The following is a 22599-nucleotide window of genomic DNA, read 5'->3' as shown; positions in this document are numbered from 1 at the left end:
TTTGAATTGTGTCGTTCTCATTCTCTTTGGTAACTGTATCATCTAAAGGTGGGCCTTTTGAAGGCAAGACTGGGTCAACTGCCATCTCAACCAGTTGATTTTGGTCTGATGTGGACTCAGAAGGTTCACTTTCAATGATAGTTGATTCGATTGACAACTGAGTTATGTCAATCGGGTTTTCAATTAGCGAAGGATTTGGCAAGAGTTTCTTGTATCCAGGTGGAAGTTGTTGCGGTGAAGTAGGATGGTTATCCAAAATGATTTTGGATTCGTCCAGAAAAGGACAACGGTGAAGAGTATGATCACCTTCACATAACCAACATGGAACTCTGACCTTTCCTTTCTGTCTATTGACTTCGTTTTCACTAGTTGATGGTGCATTGTCATCCTGACTATCAGAGGTTGATGACACCGAATGGTGCAAACGGGGAGACCATTCTCTCAAGATCCGTGGAATGCAAGGGCAATCTCGATGGTAGTGGCTCCCCTTGCAAATTTCGCATGGAGTTTTTGGTTTGGAAAGTTTAGTGTGCAGATTTTTGCAAGATGATGCATTGTTGTTCCCTTGTTTAGCCGGCTTCTTCTTCTTCTCCTTCCCTTTCTTTTTCTTCTCAGCTACTTGGTTTTTAGTGTCACTAGTCTCACCAAGCGAAGAGGAAGAAGGGGAAGGAGAAACAAACGAAGTAGAAGGTGAAGGGGTAACTTCAGTATCATCTGGTTGTTGATTAGATTGTTGAGGAATTATGGTGTTTTGAATGACAGAGGTCAAGAAAATCCATACTGGCAGGCCGATTATGATTCCTAGAAGGGAAAATGTAACCATAAATGTGGTGAGCTCTAGTATTGTAGCAATAATGTTGCAACTCATTGGACTCCCTTCTTTACTTTTATCAACCCCGTAGTTCGTAACAAACTTGGAAGTGACGGTGTTGTATGCACAAGTACTAGCTCTTGCCGCAGTTGTCACTTGGTCAGCTAGCACAAGTCCGCTAGGAGCTTAAGCCAACTTCTATGAGATCTTAGAAGAAGATTTTTAACTGATGGATGAAAGCTAACTCAAAGAAGGTTGATCTACTTGCAGAAAGAAACTAGAAAGCTGAAAGGAAACATAAACCCTAGCAAACCCTAATTTCACCAGCTATCCCTACCGATGCAAGAAAGAGGATGCAAGCTACTGAAAGAAATTCCATTGACTTCTAGGAAGGTAAATGCATGTATCTAAGCTACTTCTACAGTAACATCTGAACAAAAAAAAAAAAAAAAACATCTTTTTGTATTTTTGAATAAGTTGCCAGAATTATCATGCATGCGATTTGACTGTGTGGAGGTGGATTGGCGAGAGGAAATGCTTGGAGGAGGTCGGGAAGGTTTAGAGAGGGCCCAAGGGGTCCCTAACACCCTTAGAGAGAGTTTCACAGAGTTTGGTTATCAAGAAACCTCATTCGTGAGCTTCTACAGGAAGTCTGCAGGGGTTTTACAGGATGTCTGTGATTTTCTACAGGATGTCTGTAATTTTTCTACAAGATGTTCAAAAATGGGATTTTGGAGGATGGATGGAGGAAGAAAGATGAAGGAGTGGGTATGGAGGTAGGATAATGGTTGGAGGTGGTCTAGGACTTCGTGGATGGAGTTGATGAAATATGTAGATGGCTGGATTTGTTCAAGGAGGACTGAAGTAATGATGCACAAAAACTAGGGTTATGTAAGCAAATGGAAAACGTAAGGCAAGAAGATGAGTTGAGGGATGGAGCAGATGGGTTGGATGGAGTATGGGCAGGTAGAGAAGTGGTACAGGTGCTCTGCAAGTTGTTTTTCCAACTGAACCAACGAAGACTTGTAAAATCAAAGACCTAGTTACGTTGACCTAATCTGATCTAGCTGACAGTAAAGAGAATGAACAGAAGTTTGATGGCCCTTTTTTGAATCTTTTCCCTATTAATAACCTATCAACTCAATCTGAACATCAAGAGTCTTTCTAATCATCAACAATGACCTAGTTAATCAGCAAGATTTAATCTACTTAACAGAACTGATTTTGCAAATACATAAAGAACAAATAACAATACATAAAGGAGGCCTTAGCACTCGGGTTGGGCCCAACCCCAAGAGTTGTAGTCTCCTATAAAGAACTCAGATCTAATGCCAAGTAAAGCTGCTTCTCATTACTCAAAAATAATCATCACAAGAAAGTTGTACAACAGTAGCTAAGAAAACGAGCTGAGAAAAGGACAGCACTATAGTGCAAATACCAACAGTTCCAAAAGTAAACTACGAAGGTTGAGGCCTTCCTATTTGTACACTACGAGGGGCCTAGCAGCCCTCCTAAATTCAAGGGACTCGGCTGTTCCAACTGCTAGTAAATAGTCACTCTTCCCAAAGCTGCTCGGCTGCCTTTAGAACTCATTTTGGTGGCCTGTTGAGCTCGGAGTTGAGGGTGGAGATTTCGAGGAAGGGCCATTTAATGCCAAATACAACCTCCCTATGAATCCTCACCTCAAGCTTGGCTGTCACCTGGGCCATAATTGCTTGGTTTTGCTCCAAAATTTGTCCAAAAAACCTGAAATGACCACGTATTAGCCTCCTTGGTAGAGTGACCACCCTTATTCATTCAAATAACATAAACATATTAGGAAAACATGCATAATCTATGAAAAATGGAGGATTGAACAAGGACAACTAGGAAAAATGAGCCCAATAAGTTACCCAATTCGGGGCTCATCAATATGGAGAACCAATATCTCCCCAAGAAGAAAAAGGACTAGGATTCCCTCCAAGAGGGATTCCTTAATTGGTGGACTCCATTATCTCAACCTCAGATCAACGAAGGAACAGGGATTATTCCGATTAAAATAAATTTTAAGACACTTTGACGCAACTTGCTTTTTCAATTTTTAAGAGTTGAGAAAAAGCTAAAGCTGACTCTAGTCGCCTTCGATTTTTAATGAGCCCGAAGTGACAAGTGCTCAGATGGACCTTTTCTTTTAAGGAGTCGAAAAGGAATGGAAGTGACTACTCTGGAAATCTAGACAGATGGATTACCAAACCAATCGCAAAACTATAAAATACACCTTGGTGATAAATGATAGAGAAATTACCAAGGACTTATGTACGGTAGTCAATCTTCCCAAATGTTGTGTTCAGTGCATTTCAATCGATATGGTGGCAGACACGGCTTACCAAGGATAAAGGATATCAGCTTATTGTGGTCTCCCAATATATACTCGACGGTACGGGGAGCACAAGTCCGTACTAGCACTTGTCATATCAAAGAGGAGGAATCACCCAACCTTCGATGAAAATGATAGTTACCAAGTTTTACGATGCCGGAACATGTCTCTAGCCTAGACTTCTAGATGTTTTGCATTAGGTTCCAAAGCATTTTTATGTTCATTGAAATTTATTTTAGAGTTGATCTTGCTTAGAAGTTTGTCTTTCAAGGTTCACCGCATGATGTAGATGTAAAATTCCTAAATATGCAATCTAAAATGATAAACAATCATTTATGTTCTTTTAGCAATGAAAATCCTAGCTACAAAGGAAAGAAGATTATGATTTTTTCTTTCAACGGAGAGCATAGAGCACACACTAAATGCACTTTCCTAAATCAAATTTCGCATGCAGTCAAAATGCAAATGCACATGCATGTATTTGTTTTCTGCTTCCTTAATGTGTGAATGCAAAAAAGGAGAGTTAAGCATAGATCTGAACTATTTTCTTTCAAAGCGACATTTCTAACAATTTCTTTTCAAAACGAAAGGAAGACTAAGATGACACTTTTCGATTTCGAATTTAAAACTGTTTTCGACACTTCTGTTGGAGAGGTAAATCCCCTCTACGGGTAGAGGCGATCCCTACTAGCCCAGCAAGGGTCTAGCAACAATCACACAATGCTGCTACGCATGTTCCTAATTACAATTAAACAAGAGGTAAAGAGCACCTACTTGGATTCCTGCGCTTGTCGTTTGACGAAGAGATGTTGCCTTCGCTCCTCCGCTTCGGCTGGTCACAATCCTCCGCGATCTCCGCGAATAGATACCTGCACACACGAAGGGGAAACAAACACAAGCGTAAAATCTAGTAAAAGCAACCATACATCAGTCAGAAAAGATGTAATTCACATTTAACCATTGCATAGACAAATGAGAATGGAACAATAATAGCAGTCATCTATTATTAATCAGAAAAGAGAAGAGTACAACCAAATGTTCTGACGTCGGTAACCTTCTCAGGAGGGGCCAGTCAGCATGTATCTCAAGCATTCACCTTTGAGGATGATTCTCCCAAGACAAGCAACTCTCTCTCTCACACAAATAACACAAAACAACCTTCCCTAAGCAATCAATCACTTCCACACCTAGCACACCACACCTATAGCAGCAATCTGAGCACTACAAGCTCTGTACAATCCAAGCTATTCCAAGCTAAGTCTAACTAGCTGCTCATGGTAATGGTGGAAGTTTATATAGGAGAAGGAGTCTCCTAAAAGGGTGGAAGGATGAGCTTATCTTTGAGGGAAATGGTTGCAAAAGGTCGAACAGTCATGCCATAGAAAGGAGTCGATATTCACAAAGCTAACAACCAAGCCTGGGGTTATCTGGAAGGCTGGTTGTTTGAACGAATTCGCCCAAACTGGATCAGCGCGGATAATGAGGAAACTGTCGCGCTGTCGGCGCATCTCAATAACTGGGACAGTCATGTCAGCGCGGAAGAACACGGGAAAGGCGCGATGTTCACCAGCGCGGGAAAGGGATGTTCTTCCGCGCTGGCAGCACACGGAATACACTATGAAGCGCCAGTCATCGCAGGTATTCTTAAAACAGACGCGCTGATGCATAAAACTTTGGAAAAATGGGTTTCTGGGCTAGTTCAGAAGGCATGAAGCTTAGTGATTGACACAGCAGGGTGGCTGACAGGAAGGCAGTGACAAATTACTGTGTAACAGATGCCCCCTAAAGCATGAAGACCGAGAGAGTGGGAGGGGTGAAATGCTTTACAACACACGTCGAACTGGAACACCACCAGGAAGGACCGAAACATCTCTGATAATCAGGTACATGCAGTCTAGGCATGGGCGCAGCCATCCAAAAGACATGCGAAAAGGTCTGTGGAATGGACGCAGCCACCCAGCTAAAGAGACCATAATAATGATAAGGTATGGTCGCAGCCATCCATGAAGACTCAGGTATGGGCACAGCCATCCATCAATGAGTCATGTAATGATCAACCACAAAATCGCAACCTGGACCATAACAGACAGGGATCCAGGGTCTTGCGCTCCGTCCCGATCCGAACAAAGTACAAGTTCAAGCATGTGAATATATGAGTTGAAATCGAACATGCATGAACATCGTCTGATTACCAGTCAATGAGGAAAACTGTTAACAGACGCGAGAGGTACCACCAATAATGACAATGGCCCTCAAGGTACTATAGGTACAATCCGCGGTATGTGAATCAATGAGCTGGTGTCAAACATCCATGGAATCATTCGATCGGAGGCCAATGATGAAAACCTCGCGTCGAACACGAAGAACCTGCCATTGAGGCATGCAGGCTCTAAGGCACCTAAAGGGAGTCTCTAAGTCACCTTCCCGGATAATGAGCTGAAGTCGACAGGAAGTGACCTGGATCGAAGGTGGGCCATAATGTTTCCCACATCATCGACGTGAGACAGAGGAAAAATGATTTGTGTGAGATAGCAGATGAGGTTGTATTATTACAGAAGTCAACTTCTCTTGAACATATCGGCGGCACTGTGGCGGGCTTGGCAGTATTCGACATCAAATGAGTAAGGGTCATGGTGACAGGGCAATAAGCAGATGAGAGGTCAAATAGGATAACCCAAACCCACGGAGGCCAGTGAAAGATAAGATGAGATGGTCCCACCCAGACACGAAGCAGAAGAGTGCCATGTTCAAGAGCGACATACTGCCGACACGACTACGATTACAGTTCCATTTTCCCCACCATTTCTGGCAGGTACCCCGATTATTTTTGGATGACAAGCTTGACGGGGATAGCATATGCTTGAGGAGCGTCATTCCGACAATACCCGATGTCATCAAATGTTTAACGAGCCTGACAAAGGAAAAACTCGGCGTCTTTTCTTGTTTAGAGAGCCTGAAAAGACAGCAAAAAGAAGACTCCAGGGGGGTCCTTTTTCGTACAGTTGTGTCTCTCGAGCCCGAAAAAGTATAAAACTATGCTCGAAAGAACCGCCCGGTCGTTACGACCGAGGAGTACTTTTCGTGAATAGTGCTTTTGACCCGAAAAAGTAAAAAAGCGGTCGAAAACACGTCGTTTTAGGGCCTATAACGAGTGTGAAACGACAAACACCCAGCAATCTTTTTAAGTTACACGGTCCGAAAAAGAGCTTAAAATGACCACCTCTCGTTCCTTTTAACGAGCTGAAAGGAGGCTCGGCTATCTTCTCTCGTTTAATGTCGGAAAAGAGCTTAAAGACGACATGTTCGGGGACCATATGAACGGAGGACCGTAATGACCAAGTCGCTTTATCTGAACCTGCACAGAAGCACTACCCGCATAAATCCATTCGATATGTGTAAAAAACATATTAAAACATGTATTTAACAAACTCAGGGCTAAAATTATGGTTAAAAAATGGCAAAAAACCCAAAAATATGGCAAGTTTATGAGTTTTTACTATAAATAGAGGGGGGTAAGAAGTCATTTTTACCATTTTACTATTCTGGAACGTGAAGGACGTGGAGAAGCTAGAAAGTTGACGGAGTGATTTCCAGCTCGTACGGACACTATTTCTCGAACCGCTTTCTCCAGGTAGGTTCTCGTTCCCTTGCCCTGCATTCTGGTTGTTTTTGGTAGGATTTTAACGGTTAAATTTGCCCAATTGGGTGAATTTTTGGTGCATGGATGCGCCCTCGGTCAGCGCGGATATCCCACGCGGGTCCGCGCTGACCGAATTAGAACAAAACGTGGCCAACTTCGGGTCAGCGCGGAAAACCCATGTTCTTCCGCGCTGACCTCGAAAATTAACAAAGGGTTGCTGCGGCCAGCGCGTCTGTTTTTAAAACAGCCGCGCTGGCGCGGAAAAAATATTTTGTTTCAAAATGAACGTAAAATCTCCAATGCTAGCGCTTCTAATTGGTTTTTATGGTTTGTGCAGGACACCATGGCTTTCGTTTGGCAGGAAAGAGTGCATGATGTGGAAGATATAGCTGCTTGGGGGAATGTGGATTGCTGCAATGCCATGCGAGCTTGCGGTTTTATGAAATTTTTCCTCACACCTCGCCTAAGAGCTCAGCATGATCTTCTCGAGCTACTGATCAGGGCATGGAACCCGGTGGATATGAAATTCACTATCCGGGGTCAGGATATCGAGTTTGACCACATGGATATCTTCTTTTTGACTGGGTTGTCTCGCCGGGGTGAGCGGCCCATCATAGAGGGACAGCGACCTAGCGGCGGCACGCTAGATGATCTGATGGCTCGGGTATGTCCGGAGGCTGAGAAAGCGCGAAGTGGGAAAGTAGCAATCCCCACAGTGGGAAACATAGTGCTTCGCACCATCCTGTTCATGGTGACCCGGGCAGCGGGTAGCATGGCCAACCACGAGGCCTCCAAGACTCATCTCCTGTTAGCTCTCGATTGCCTCGAGCCTACAGTGTTTGATTGGTGCACAGCAATGACCAATAACATGAAGAGGCAACTGAGCAACTGTCGTCGCGGGGAGACAAAGCAGTTCGGCTACGGGTCCATCTTAGTCCCGCTCATTCTAGAGCGAGTGCCAGCCATGCGGCTGCAGACGATGGCCGTGGATGCTCCCAGGGATCCTCAGGAGACGAGGGCCTCACGATGGGCTCGAATCATGCCACGCGGAGGTGGCGGCCGGCCACATAGCTGGGGAGCATTTTTCCGAGACTGGCTGGATCAGCAGGAGATTTTGTGGAGGACTGGCCATATGCGGGCATGGATTTCCGCAATGACCCTGATCTGGCACTGCCCCCAGGTGAACAGTGGGATGATGCAGGTATAACACTTTGACTTTGTAATTTTTTAAATGTTTTTTGGATTTTTAATGTACATGTCTTAATAAATGTCATGGTATGCAGATGTGGGGCCCACTAGACCGATTGGCCTGGCTGCCATGGCACGGAGAGAGGGACAGGGAGCTGGAGCCTTGGCCCTAGTCCCTCCAGGGGTTGACACATCAGAGACTGTAGCTCGCAACCTTGAGGGGTTGCTGGAGGGAGTGCCTGACTACCAGGGGGTCGAGGAGGTCCCCATAGAGCATCAGATCCATACAGTGGGGGTGCAACCCAGGGTGCACCGCCTTCTGAGGCGGGTGGCACGAGCGGCTGTGTACTACAGAGAGCATCATCCAGCCGAATAGTCACCTAGGCTTTATTTCCACTGTTATCTTGAGACTCATGACTCAGACATACTGATTTTTGGACATATACACTTATTTTTGAGCGCCTTAGTGCGCCACACGATATATATATATATATATACATACCGGTTTTTGGATGGATCATTGTTACATGTGATGATGTTTGTTTATGTTATGCAATTGTTCAGTACAACTGTGATCTTATGTATGAATTTGCACGACACATGACCCATGAATTTTATGTTTTTTAATGCAAGCTTAAAAGCACTCATATGCAAACTATGCTTGAAATGATTTATTTACATATGCTTCACTCTATTATGCTTTCTATGTCTTCTTGTATGATGTTATCTGTTTCGCAAATGTCTGTCTAACACATGATTTGCCAATGCATCAGTCAACGTGTTTAGTCGTCTCGGAATATGCTGATATGTAATATAATCGAAATTTCGTTCCAACAATCTTGCACATAGGTACAACCTTAGTATGCGTTGGTCTCTGACGGAATATCGCCCGTTAAGTTGATGGACGACCAACTGGGAGTCCAGGTTCACTACCAATTCTCGGATGCCGAGGTCAACCGCTTCGGCAAGTAATTCAATTACAGCGCTGTATTCGGCAACGTTGTTAGTGGTACGACCTAGGCAGACACCCTGAAGGTCTACCAATTCTCCGTGAGGATCGTAGATCACCCACGCCGCAGATGACAAATTGCAAGTACTACGGCAGGCGCCATCAGCGAAACCAACATAAGGTGCACTAGACATCTGCACAAGAAGAAGAAAACACAATAAGAGGCAAACACGCTTTCACACCAAGGCAAAAACGAAAACATGCACAACACACAAAACACACGTATATACGAAGTGAATGCGCGAAGTTATGCATAATATTTCTTCAGATACAGCCCGTTGCGGGGCTTGTCCAGAGGATTTCCTTCATAATCAATCAACTCATATGCGCCCTTTTGTAAAACTCTTTTCACGATGTAGGGACCTAACCACATGGATTCGAGTTTTCCTGCCCCCAGCTTATCCTTAGCTTGATCGTAGAGCAATACTAAATCTCCCTCAACAAAAGGAACGAGGATGAATATTCTGATCGAAGTGAGCTTTGACTCTCTTCTTCTGTGCTTCGATAGCCAGAGAAGCCAAACGACGAGTCTCGTCTAACCGTTCTAAGTAAAGAAGCCGTTCCTCCACCGGAGTGGTGTTGGGGAGCAACTCGACAGCTAATTTTAATGAAGGAATCTCGCATTCGACGGGAAGGGTAGCCTCCAGTCCGTAAACTAACTGAAACGGGGTGAAACCGGTGGCATCCTTCACAGAAGTTCGGTAGGCCCACAAGGCTGGGAAAAGCATAAGGTGCCAATTAGACTTGTGCGTATTGACGGTGCGTTGAAGCATGGTGATCAAAACTTTGTTCACGGCCTCTACTTGACCGTTGGATTGCGGATAGTACGGTGTCGAACTATCTTGGCGCAAGCCTAGTTGGGTTGTCAGCTCCGTCATCATATGATTTCGGAAATGCTTTCCATGATCTGTAACAATAGCCTGAGGGACTCCGAAACGAGTGATAACATGATTGAATAAAAACTGCACCGCGGTGTAACCGTCTTCGTTTAATGTAGGCATTGCTTCGGCCCACTTGGTGAAATAGTCCACAGCAACGATGATGTACCCATGCCCCCCGGCCGAACAAGGGTTACAGGACGTATAATCGATGCCCCATTTTGCAAATGGACCTACGGTTACGACAGGGTGCAGTGGTGCAGCAGGTGCACGCATCTTCCGGTGGTAAACCTGGCATTCGTGACATGCACGTACAGCAAGGATGCAATCCTTGAAGATAGAAGGCCAGAAATAACTAGCGCGGAGGATCTTCTGAGCGGTAGCATATCCGGACATATGGCCGCCACAAGCGTCAGAGTGGCAGTCATTCAAAACTCGCTCAGCCTCCTCAAGGGTTAAGCATCGGCGAAGAACAGAATCGACGCCGAGGCGGTACAGGGTATCGCCCAAAATGCGATATGGTTGAGCTTGGTGACGAATTCGTCGTCGAGAATCTTTCGATGTGTTGGGACGAAACGAAGACGTTTGTAAATATACGATAATGTCCCCGTACCATGGGTCGAGAGTGCTGATGAGAAATAGCGTTTCATCCGGAATATGTTCCTCTGAACGAGATAGTGCAGACTGAGATGGTAAGGAGCAGAGTAGTTCGGCGAAGACCAGCGATTTCTTAGACTTGGCTGCAGTGAATTCCAAGTCGAACTCTTGGAGGATTACGATCCACTTTGAGTATTTTCCCCCCAGCAACTGACGTGACAAAATATAGGTCATGGGGTTGCAATCAGAGATCACGGTCGTCGTGCGCAACAGGATGTAATGACGGAAACGTTGGACGGCACAGACAGCTGCCAATGCCAACTTCTCGACGTATGCATAGCGAGTTTCCGTATCCAGAAGGTTGCGGCTAAGATAATATACAACATGCTCGGTGCCATCATCGTCGTCTTGCACTAAAACCATGCCGATGGTGGTATCGGCGGCAGCCAAGTAAAGGGTGTAGTCACGGTGGTAATTTGGAGGTCTTAGGAGCGGAGCTGAGACCAGAAGGTCTTTAAGACGCTCAAAAGATTGCTGAGCGATAGCGTCCCAGCGAAAGGGCGTGTCTCGCTTCAATAATCGCGTGAAACCCTTAGCCACCTCGGCATAATTTGGGATGAATCGTCTGAGAAAATTGGCTTTCCCCTGCAAGCTCTGTAACTGTTGTAGGGAGGCAGGGGGAGGAAGATTCAAAATGGCCTCTACTTTAAGGGGATCCAAGCGGATGCCTTCCCGGGAGACGATAAACCCGAGCAGTCGGCCAGATTCTACGCAGAAGACACACTTATGCGGATTGAGTCGAATACGGTAGTGTCGACAGCGGAGAAAGATTTCGCGTAAATGAGATGGATGGTCTTGACGTTTAGCTGAATGAGCTGGTAGGTCATCCAGGTAAGGCTGTACGATGTGTCGGATATCATGAAAAGCATACGACATCGCACGCTGGAAAGTGGCACCAGCATTTTTGAGACCGAAAGGTAGCTTCTTGTAAGCGAAGGTGCCCCAAGGACAAATGAAAGCAGTCTTGTGCTGGTCTGCGGGGGCTATGTTGATCTGGTTGTAACCAGAGAAGCCGTCCATAAATGAATAAATTTCGCTTCCTGCGCAATCGTCGATAAGCTGATCAATAAAAGGCGTAGGGAAGTTATCTTTTGGACAGGCGCGATTGATGTCGCGATAATCAACACAAACCCGAATAGTACCCTGTTTTTTATTCACAGGGACTATATTCGATACCCATTCCGTGAGAGGAATGGCATAGATGAAACCAGCTCGAAGAAGCTTTTCAACTTCGGCCTTGATGGCTGCAGCCTTTCGAGGGTGCACTGGGCGTAAACGCTGACGAACAGGCTTAGCGCCGGGATAAGTAGGGATTTCGTGCTCCACGATACTGGGGTCAATGCCGGGCATTTCCTCGTAAGACCATGCGAAAACGTCACGAAATTCACGAAATAAATCAGTGTAAAGTTGAATTTCCTCAGGAGTGCAGGTGACTCCAATATGAATATTTTCGACCACCCCTGTTTTGACAGAGATGTCGATAGCCAGAGTTTGCATAATGTTGCCCATGTTTCCTTCCGAAGACACTTGATACAACTGAACAGGCGCTTGGAGAGGGATAGATGGGACACATGAGGCAAACCGCTCGAGACATGTGGCCATTTCTGAATGAGGAGGGAGAAACGAAGAGCGATGGTGGTAATCTGACCAAGGGAGCTCCTCGGGAGACATAGTCTCAATGATAGCCTCGTCGGAGGGAAATGATTCCTTCAGGGGATCCGAAGTGGCCTCTCCTCCCATCCAAGGGAAGTGGTCATATGAATCGGGAACGCTGCTTGAAAAAGCAGGTTCAGGAGGTGGAGCCGATGCAGCGACAATCTCGATGTAGTTGAGCTCGGCAGGACTCAACGGCATCATCTCGCCCCAAGAGTCTTCCTGATTCAAGGGAGGGAGAACCCATGGATCGGAACGTACTGTGATCATGTTAACGGAGGCGAGATTCGGAGGTGGGAGGGGAAAGACTCCCATTAGAGAGGGATCTTTAAACAATCCAGCACCCACACTCACTAGCGATTTGGAGGTATGCTCTACGAATGGCACATTCCCTTCAGAAGAGGAAGCGAAAAAGGACAACTGGTCCACAGTGACGATTTTCCCTTGGTGAGGAAAGCGAACGACACGGAACAAAGAGGAAGCCACGGCCTGCATGGCATACGTCCAACTTCGTCCAAGGAGGAGGTTGTAAGTGAGATTAGCGTCAACGACTTCAACCTCGACCTCTACCGTTTTCCCTTCTAAAGAGATAGGCAATCGGGGGAGGATACCATATGGACGAGATTCTCTTCCATCGAAAGCCTCTAGGGTGGTTGGAGACTGGCTCAGAGCAGGAGAACCAATAGCTTTCCAACAAGCAACCGACATAATGCAGGTTGAAGCACCTTCATCAATGACCGTACGATGGATCGTTTTGTCGTTGATGAGAACCTGTATAAGGAAGGCCACCTGGTGAGGCAATCTCGGCGTGAAACCTTCGAGATCAAAAGAGATTAAATCCGAATCTGCCGGGTCTATGCCACCAATTGCTGATAGTAGGGACTTCCTCTGGGAGGGGCAGCTCTGGAGGACTTCTAATGCGGACATAGCAGACGGAGCCTGAGCTAAGTCCTCGACAATGCTATAATGCTGTGCAGCACGAGCATTGGGATTATAAGATGACTTCCTGAGTACACCTTTGGGAGGGGGTCGGGGGATCGTCTCAGTGCTGGGCCTTTCGATGTGAAGGGGACCAGAACTAGACGGAGGAGCGCTGGAGGGAACTTCCGGCTCCTTCCCGGCTGAAGATGGATAATCTTTCGCTCGAGTTGTAACATGGATGGGAATGGTTCCAGCCATGAACACCTGAGAACCGAACGAGGAAGAGGATTGAGAAGGATCTGCCACCTGATGCGTCTGCTGGGACGGGAAAGGCTCTTTAAGCACAGCAGGGGACCCCGGAGCACCTTTCAAAAGCCGACTAACCTCGGACCGCCTGGGGCAATCTTTGGTGTAGTGATCCTCTTCGCAAATGAGACAAGGATACTTAGGCTTTCGTTTGGCTCCTTCCTCGGAGGGAGGTTTAGGAGGGTTCTGCTTAGGCTGTCCAGATTTATCTTTGGCCTTCCCTTTCTTTTTGCCTTTTGAGGATTTGTCTGCCGCGGTGGACTGAACGGCATTTACCTCGGAGGTATTCCCAGGAATGGATTGGCTCTGAGAAGCATTCTCGCTAGAGGCATTTGATTTCTGCTTCCCAGAATTTGCGGCCGATTTCTTAGATGATGAGTTTACGGAACCAATGACTCCATCAACAGAAGGCTTTGGTGGAGCTTTGGGTTGTCCGGGCCTCGGGGCATCTGGCAAATACTCATACAAAGTACCTGACTGAGAATACACTAAATCCAGGTACTGAGCTCGCGCGATTGCTTGCTCCTCAGTTACACACGCCCCCATTGCGATATCTTTGGCAATTTTAGGGACAAAGGACGTGGTAAACCAGTCGGTCAGGAGTTGATCAGGGATCCAAAATTTAATCAAGCGACGACGCCTTCTCCATTCATGTATATGATCGGAGATGTGCGTTGCCGTATCCTATTTTAGAGACGTGAGAAGATGGGTCCCAGTCTCGTACCGAATGGGTAACTGAAAATGAGTTAAAAAGGCCATAGCCAACGAGTTAAAATCAGAAAACATGCCGCGATTGAGTTCGATGTACCATTTAGCAGCTGAACCAGTGAGGGTCTTTTGGAAGAGGCGAAGTCGGATAGAATCATCAAGCCATGAGTTAGATGAGCACCAAAGGTGATAAGTCATTACATGGGCCTGAGGATCCTCTCCGGCTTTGCCATCGAACTTTGGACAGTCACCTAGTATTTTGGTTGGAACCGGTGGCCAATATGGATTATGCAAAATAGGATCGTTTGTTAACTTGGACACATCAGGTAGTTCCAACGTTGCCAAAAATGGTAGCTGCGGGTTGAAAGACATCTGTGGCTGCGGATTCGAGGCGACATTAGGGTTCCACCCAGATTGGGGTTGCCCCCACGAACTTTGTCCAGACGGGCCCGGCCCAAAAGGACCTGACGCGTAGGAATTTTGTCCCGACGGACCAGGTCCAAAAGGACCCGGCGCATAGGGAGTTTGTCCGTAGGAGTTTTGTCCGTATGGATTTTGGCCATATGCGGACGGCTGTCCCTGTGTCTGCCCCCCAGCTCCCCAAGTATTAGCAGCTTGCCCAACAGGTTGACCATATTGATAATTTTGATAAGGAGTGGCCTGTCGTTGCTGATAATTTTGATAAGGAGCATACTGATTTTGCCCCTGGGGCGGCTGGTAGCCAGATGACTGCTAGGTCCCATACGGAGCCTGGTAGGCAGGCTGCGTTTGGTATGGAGGTTGATAACCTGTTTGAGTTTGAGGCCCAGAGTAATGTCCTTGAACCGGCTGGGGTTGAACCATATGTCCCGAAGGTTGACTTGGTCGGATTCGAGATGGGCCTGGTTGGCCAGCAGGGTAGCCTTGCTGGGCACCAGGTTGTCCATGTGCCACCAAGGGTTGTCTTTGCGGGATGGATGGTCGAATCGGCTGGATAGCTGGTTGACGCCGAGGTTGGCCAGCTTGTCCAATTTGACGATGAGGGTGGACACCGGGTTGATTCGGCTGTATAGACGGTTGGCCCGTTGGTCCCCCAGTGTGACCAAATTGAGAAGAGGGTTGGGCTTGCTGCATAGCAGGTTGCCCCCCTTGGTGCATGGGCTGAGCAGAGGGTTGGCCTTGCTGTATAGCAGGTTGCCCCCCTTGCCCAGAAGGATTCGTGATTTGAGGGGTGGGTTGGCCCTGTTGAACATAGGGTTGTCCACCCTGCCCAGGGAATTGACCAGACTGGGCGGTAGGTTGGCCCTGTTGTACATAGGGTTGTCCACCCTGCCCAAGAGGATACCCTTGCTGGACTGCTGGTTGATTTGGAGGATTGTAAACTGAGCCAGTTTGTCCAGAGGGGTACCCTTGCTGGAAACCGAGTTGGCCTTGTTGAAAAGGTTGCTCTGGTTGTCCAGTGGGTTGATTTTGATATGCATACGGCGGACCTCCAATGCCCATGGGTTGTTCCTGGTAAGGTTGACCTTGTGGGCCCCCAGATTGTCCTGGGTCAGGCAGGCCATAAAGTGGTTGCCCCTGGGGGGTTTGCACGTAGAATGGCTGGCCTTGATTGGGTGGTCCTATGGGCTGCCTGGGAGGATCCCGGTTCCCTTTGAACATATGAGTAGCGTGATCATACGTGACATTCAAGGGTTCCTCGTTTTCTTCGAAAGGGCGATGAGGAAGGCCTGAGATGCTTTCAAGGAACTCACCATTTTCATCATAGAAAAAGAAGGGACCTTCGTAATCCGGGTCCGTTATGGGTTCTCCATAAGCATCATATGGCCCTGATCCTGGAATTCCGCCGACAAAGGAACCAACTTGAGGGATTTCAGACGAGGAAACCGGTATAGCACTGACGACCGGAGTCGAATGTGCTACACAGACAGTAGGTTGAGTGGGAACTGAGGTGACGGGCGTGTTAAGCCCTGATGTAAGGGGTGTACTAAGGGGCTGCGAAACAAAAGGCCCAGTGGAAGCAGCAAGACTAGGATCCCATATAGTCGTAGAAGTTGTTCTAGCGGCATACCTATCCCTCAGTGATTGGTATCGCGGAGGGAGGGGAGAGGAAGCCGGGATCGGGGTCTCGACGTCTGTGACCACGGGCGTCTCACCGGTGCTAGAAGCTGCCTCATCCATGTGGGAAGAAGACATTGGAGATGACATACCGAGAGGGGTACAAGGGGTACGGGGGGTATAATCGGGCTCCCAGATGGGATTCCAATCCTCTATGTAATCTTCGTCGCCTGGGGCACGTACGTTGATAGGCCGGATACTCGGAACAATGGGAAGAGTACCGCTTACAACTGGTGTCTCTGGAGCAACAGAGGACGGAGAACCTTGATCACTTGGACTGGGAGTTGATGGGTCAGCCAGGATGACCAGACCCCTTAGAAAACCTAAAGGAAACTAACGATAAAACTCTACTCAAAACTATCGCACACAAGACCTAAAATGGGTGATGTTATCATGGCCAAATTAATTTTAAGACACAAGAACCAAACTTGACCTTTTCATATTTCAGGAGTCGAGAAAAGGACGAAAAGATGACTCCAGTCTCCTTCGAATGTTTTATGAGCACGAAGTGACAAGACGCTCACAGGCACCTTTTCGTTTAGGGAGTCCGAAAAGGATCAAAAGTGACTGCTCTGGAATTCTAGGTAGAGGGTGTGCCAAACTTTTCGCAAAACCACAGAATACTTTTTAGGGTACGGGTGGTCAATCTTCGTGAATGCTGTGTTCACTGCATTGCGAATCGTAGGGCGGCCGACTCGGCTTCCTATGGATAAAGGATAAAAGCCTAGTGGGGTCTCCCTATATACGCGACGGTACGTGGGAGCGCAGTCCGTGTTAGACCACTATCGAGTCACAGAAGGAGGAATCACCCAACCTAATGTGAAACAACAGTGACTATGTTTAAAGACGCCGGAACACGTCTCTAACCTAGACCTCTAGATATTTGCGTTTAGTTCCAATGCGTTTTTAGATTCATTTGGTTCATTTTATAGTTGATCTTGAGATTAAGTTTCGATTTCAAGCTCTATCGTATGTTCGCTCACAATTACCTAGATGCAATCTATATGCCAAAGAATTCCGTTTTATTCGATGAATTCTAGCTACGAGAGGGCAAGAAATTTTCTATCAAACAAAACAAGTACAAGCAAACAAGCAACTTAAGCGAGGAAAGGAAACTTTTCTTTTGAAGATGCAAATCAATGAAATGTTCTTTTCCTTTTCAATTTTCAAAAGCAAAGCTACTAGTTTGATTTTCTTTCAGTGACACAAAGCATCTAAAATAATTTGGAGGAACCGGAACACCAAGTAAACTACTTAATGAAAGCACACAAAGTTCCCTAAACATTCAACCAAAGCTTCCAAATCAAAGGAAAACAAAGGTTTGCACGAGCTATGTAATCTAAGCTCTGTAAGACAAGCAAGGAGGAAGCGAAAAGAAACCACTTGGAAACACAATCCAAAACACTCCAACAATCACTGAACAAGTGCATGAACAGATCTGAACTTGGCTGGTCGAACAAACAAACAAGCTCCCTACGGTAGGCTTGACACACACGCAACCTCTAGATGTCCTAGAGTTAGAGCGCGAAATCAATAGAAAAAGGCAAACACCCGAAGGACGAAAGTCACAACCAGTCAACTAGAGACACAACACAATCCAGCAATTGCAAGAGTGATGGTGGGAACACGAACCAAGCAGCGAAAGCAAAAAAGGGAAGGTATTTGCAAACTTAAAACCGAGCAAAAACGAAACCTTATGGAAACAAGCTTCGCAATCAAGCAGTTCAGAGTTCAAACAATGAAAAACAAGTCATCAGACAGGAGGAGAGAAGAAGGGAAAGTCACAGCAAGAGGTTCAGGAGGCCAATTTGGTCAAAAACGAATTTTACAGGATCAGCGCGGGTAGCCTTCAGCAACTCGGCGCTGACAGGGGGAGGCCTGTAGCAACTTTGCGACGTCAGCGCGGAAAGACAGGAAAAAGGCGCGCTGTCTCGGAAAAACGAGGTCAGCGCGGAAAGAAAACACACAGACGCGATGACAGAAAACACAAAGAAACGGAGGCGCGATGCCAGCGCGGAAGGACACGAATAAAGCGCGCTGTCTCTGAAAACGAGGTCAGCGCGACTGTTAGACGTACAGGCGCGATGGAAAGAAAACCAAAGAACAGGAACGCGATGTCAGCGCGACTGTTTGGATTTAAAACGCGCTGAGCGCAAAAAACAAGCAAGGCCAAACTAAAAACTTCCCAAACCAAATGCAAGAGCTTTTAAACAATAAAGATGCTTCCCAGAAACGCCCAGAAAGTTCGTAAGCAAAAAGACAATCCCAAAAACTTGAAAAGAGATCAACCAAAGCCAAACACAAAAGTGGACTCAAGAGACAAAAAGGCTGATCCCCAGCGGAGTCGCCAAATTGTTGGAGAGGTAAATCCCCTCTACGGGTAGAGGCGATCCCTACTAGCCCAGCAAGGGTCTAGCAACAATCACACAATGCTGCTACGCATGTTCCTAATTACAATTAAACAAGAGGTAAAGAGCACCTACTTGGATTCCTGCGCTTGTCGTTTGACGAAGAGATGTTGCCTTCGCTCCTCCGCTTCGGCTGGTCACAATCCTCCGCGATCTCCGTGAATAGATACCTGCACACACGAAGGGGAAACAAACACAAGCGTAAAATCTAGTAAAAGCAACCATACATCAGTCAGAAAAGATGTAATTCACATTTAACCATTGCATAGACAAATGAGAATGGAACAATAATAGCAGTCATCTATTATTAATCAGAAAAGAGAAGAGTACAACCAAATGTTCTGACGTCGGTAACCTTCTTAGGAGGGGCCAGTCAGCATGTATCTCAAGCATTCACCTTTGAGGATGATTCTCCCAAGACAAGAAACTCTCTCTCTCTCACAAATAACACAAAACAACCTTCCCTAAGCAATCAATCACTTCCACACCTAGCACACCACACCTATAGCAGCAATCTGAGCACTACACGCTCTGTACAATCCAAGCTATTCCAAGCTAAGTCTAACTAGCTGCTCATGGTAATGGTGGAAGTTTATATAGGAGAAGGAGTCTCCTAAAAGGGTGGAAGGATGAGCTTATCTTTGAGGGAAATGGTTGCAAAAGGTCGAACAGTCATGCCATAGAAAGGAGTCGATATTCACAAAGCTAACAACCAAGCCTGGGGTTATCTGGAAGGCTGGTTGTTTGAACGAATTCACCCAAACTGGATCAGCGCGGATAATGAGGAAACTGTCGCGCTGTCGGCGCATCTCAATAACTGGGACAGTCATGTCAGCGCGGAAGAACACGGGAAAGGCGCGATGTTCACCAGCGCGGGAAAGGGATGTTCTTCCGCGCTGGCAGCGCACGGAATACACTATGAAGCGCCAGTCATCGCGGGTATTCTTAAAACAGACGTGCTGATGCATAAAACTTTGGAAAAATGGGTTTCTGGGCTAGTTCAGAAGGCATGAAGCTTAGTGATTGACACAGCAGGGTGGCTGACAGGAAGGCAGTGACAAATTACTATGTAACAACTTCAAATACTAATAACTCAAATCAAGCACAATGACAAAAGTACAATCAACTATCTAGAAGAGGAAGACTTTACGACACTCTTCTTTTGATTCAAAATGACAATTATGACACTTGTATCAAAAATGACAATTCGATTAAGCTACTTTCGACAAAGGAAGACTGTAAATGATTCACAAATACACAAAAACATTTACAATTCCTAACTAATGGAGGCTGAAATATGTGAAGGAAGAAGGTTCCAACAAAAAGATACTGATCATGGACAGCAAAACTACTGAATAAAGCTAAAAACAAGGAGGAAAAAACCAACTTTTAGAGAAGAAAACAATATCACTCAATCATCGCACCTGCAACACAGGGAAACAAGGATGCATCTCACCTACAACACACGGGAGGTGTGATGCATCTAGGTTACACAGTTACATACAATGCATTGGACCAGGGAGTGAAACTGAGCTTGGTTTTTGCTCAAAATTTGCAGCTAAGTTCAGTGATTTAGGCTGAGTAATGATGGACAATAAAAACAAAGCATAGGGGTAAGATCTTACGAGGTTCTGAGATACCACAAGGGCACTTAGAATGCTTTTTAAGTCATATGTTCAGTTCATAAACCAACCCATATATTGACTGAAGCAGCATTCATCTACTTCGCAATTGCATAGCAAAGGCATTTCGAAGGCTAGCTGGCTAACTTTAGGCTCCGTCTGTAGTTTATAAAGTAAACAATAAACAAACAAAACAAACTATTCGTTCCCCAGTGGAGTCGCCATTTTGTTTCAGGGAAAACTAGTGTCGATTCGAACTGCTAGTCCCACTAAGATGGGTAGCTATCTTAGAAACAAACAATGAAAGATTTTCAAGAGTTCCTTTAAGTGTGATAGATTAGAGGGAAGAAAAGAGGACCAACCTAGATCTTCCACTTTGATCCTAGCTTGATTTCTCCTTTCCTTGATAGAATTTGCCACTCCTCTCCTACTTGTCCCACTTCAAAGAGTACCTGTAGAGTCAAAGTAATAGCAAACCATCAAAGCATCTCCATCTAAAACATCATAAACAATGTGGAGTCAGAAACACATTGACCATACAATTGCATTCATAAACAATAAGATTCAGAAACACACGATTATATGGAGGAAAACTCAAAGAACTTTATTAATAGTAGTGTAAGAGAGGATTACAACTAGCTGCCTGATCCAGCATCCTCCTCCCAGTGTAGATGCCCTATTCACCTCATGAACAAGGAAATCACCCAACAATGTAATGTCTCTTCTCACCAACAAACCAACAGCAGTTCCTTACAATTACAAAATTCCAGCCTCTATATCTCTTAGATGAGGGATCCATTTATAGATGTCTTGCAAGGGTGTGAGTCAACTCTAGGTTTTTAATTAGTGTCATTCCACTGATATTTCTTGGTTCCACTTGGATATTTCATTGATCGCTTACTCATCCCTGGACGGATTTAGAGAGGCAAGTGTCACAGGAGAGGTTTTTGGAAGATTCTATGATCATCCACTTAGCAAATTGTCTCTGCCATTTGTCTATTCTTGCTCATCGCACCCCACAGAAGGCCATTTTAGTATGCATCACACCTAGCTAGTGAGGCAATTAGTATGCATCGCACCTTAACCATGGAGCAGTGTGTATGGTCCGGTTTTGGTCAGTTCTGAGTAGTTTTTCAGGTGGAACTTCTGGGAAATGATGTAATCAGTTGACCATGATCCTTTAGGGTATGAAACAACATTTTTAGGGACTAAATATCCCTTAGTTTATGGACATATGATTTTGGGGTTGCAGTGCCCAAATATGTCTATAACAGGAGCAGTTGGAGAAAATTCAAGCCCGGTACAAAGCTCGACATGACAAACACCAAGTCAACCATCAATTTCAAGTGGGCGACAAAGTGTGGTTCCATATCAGTAAGGATAGGATGAAGGGAGAAGGGAAGAAGTTTCAACCAATCCGATATAGTCTATTCACCATCTTGGAGAATTTCGGAAACAATGCCTTTCGTCTTGATTTTCCTATATATATATGCAAATGTACTCCGTAGTGAATGTGGAAAACTTAAAGCTGTATGAGCCACCATTGATTATGGACAATGAAGAGGTGGGAACAGTTCTTATAGTTGATGACTTTGCACTAGAATATCTTAATGAGTTACCTGAAGACATCATCCTTGACAGAAGAACCAAGACTTCATGATGGGGAGATGTGGAATACCTTCGAGTTGGTTTCAAGGGGATGCACCCTAGCAAGGAAAAATGGCTAGAAAAGAAAGGGTGAAGGAGCAATTCCCTCACTTGCCAATTGACTGATAAATCTTTTGGCGGTCCAAAAGCTCCTCAATGGGGAGGATTGATCCAGGAGGATCTCCAGACACGAGTGGCATGGAAAAAGCTCAAAATTAAAAGTGGCAGAAAGATTATGAACTTGACATCAGATCAAAGTGCTCGTCACCCTGATTCCAACGGTGTGAACGGCACTCCAATCCAAGTCCGGATGAAGGAGATAGAGGTAGTCAAAGTTGGGTTGAGTTTTTGATGACTGGGCAGGATTAATGAAGGTGTAATTTGGACTTTTTCTGGTGGACAGAATCTGGCAAACTCTAGCTAGATTCTAGGAAAAATTGTTGCCTCATTAAAAAGCCTCCTTCGATCCAAAACCAAATTTTCAAAAACGTGCAATTTTTTCTATTTAAACAAAAAAAATTAAACACCCCAACCCTACATAACTGCAATGTTAAATATGGAGGGGTGGGCCATGACCCTTGGCCCCTCTCCCACAACCCACAAAATGTAGCAATAAAACACGGGGTGGGCAGCCATGACCTCGCCACCCCACAACTATCACAATGACACCACGGAACTTTCCATGGCTCCACTTACGA

The sequence above is a fragment of the Pinus tabuliformis genome, chromosome 9 (assembly GCF_031772625.1).
Source record: "Pinus tabuliformis cultivar Carrire ecotype Pingquan chromosome 9, CPIR1, whole genome shotgun sequence".
In the NCBI taxonomy this organism is placed as follows: Eukaryota; Viridiplantae; Streptophyta; class Pinopsida; order Pinales; family Pinaceae; genus Pinus; species Pinus tabuliformis.
This window is presented reverse-complemented; position numbering follows the sequence as displayed.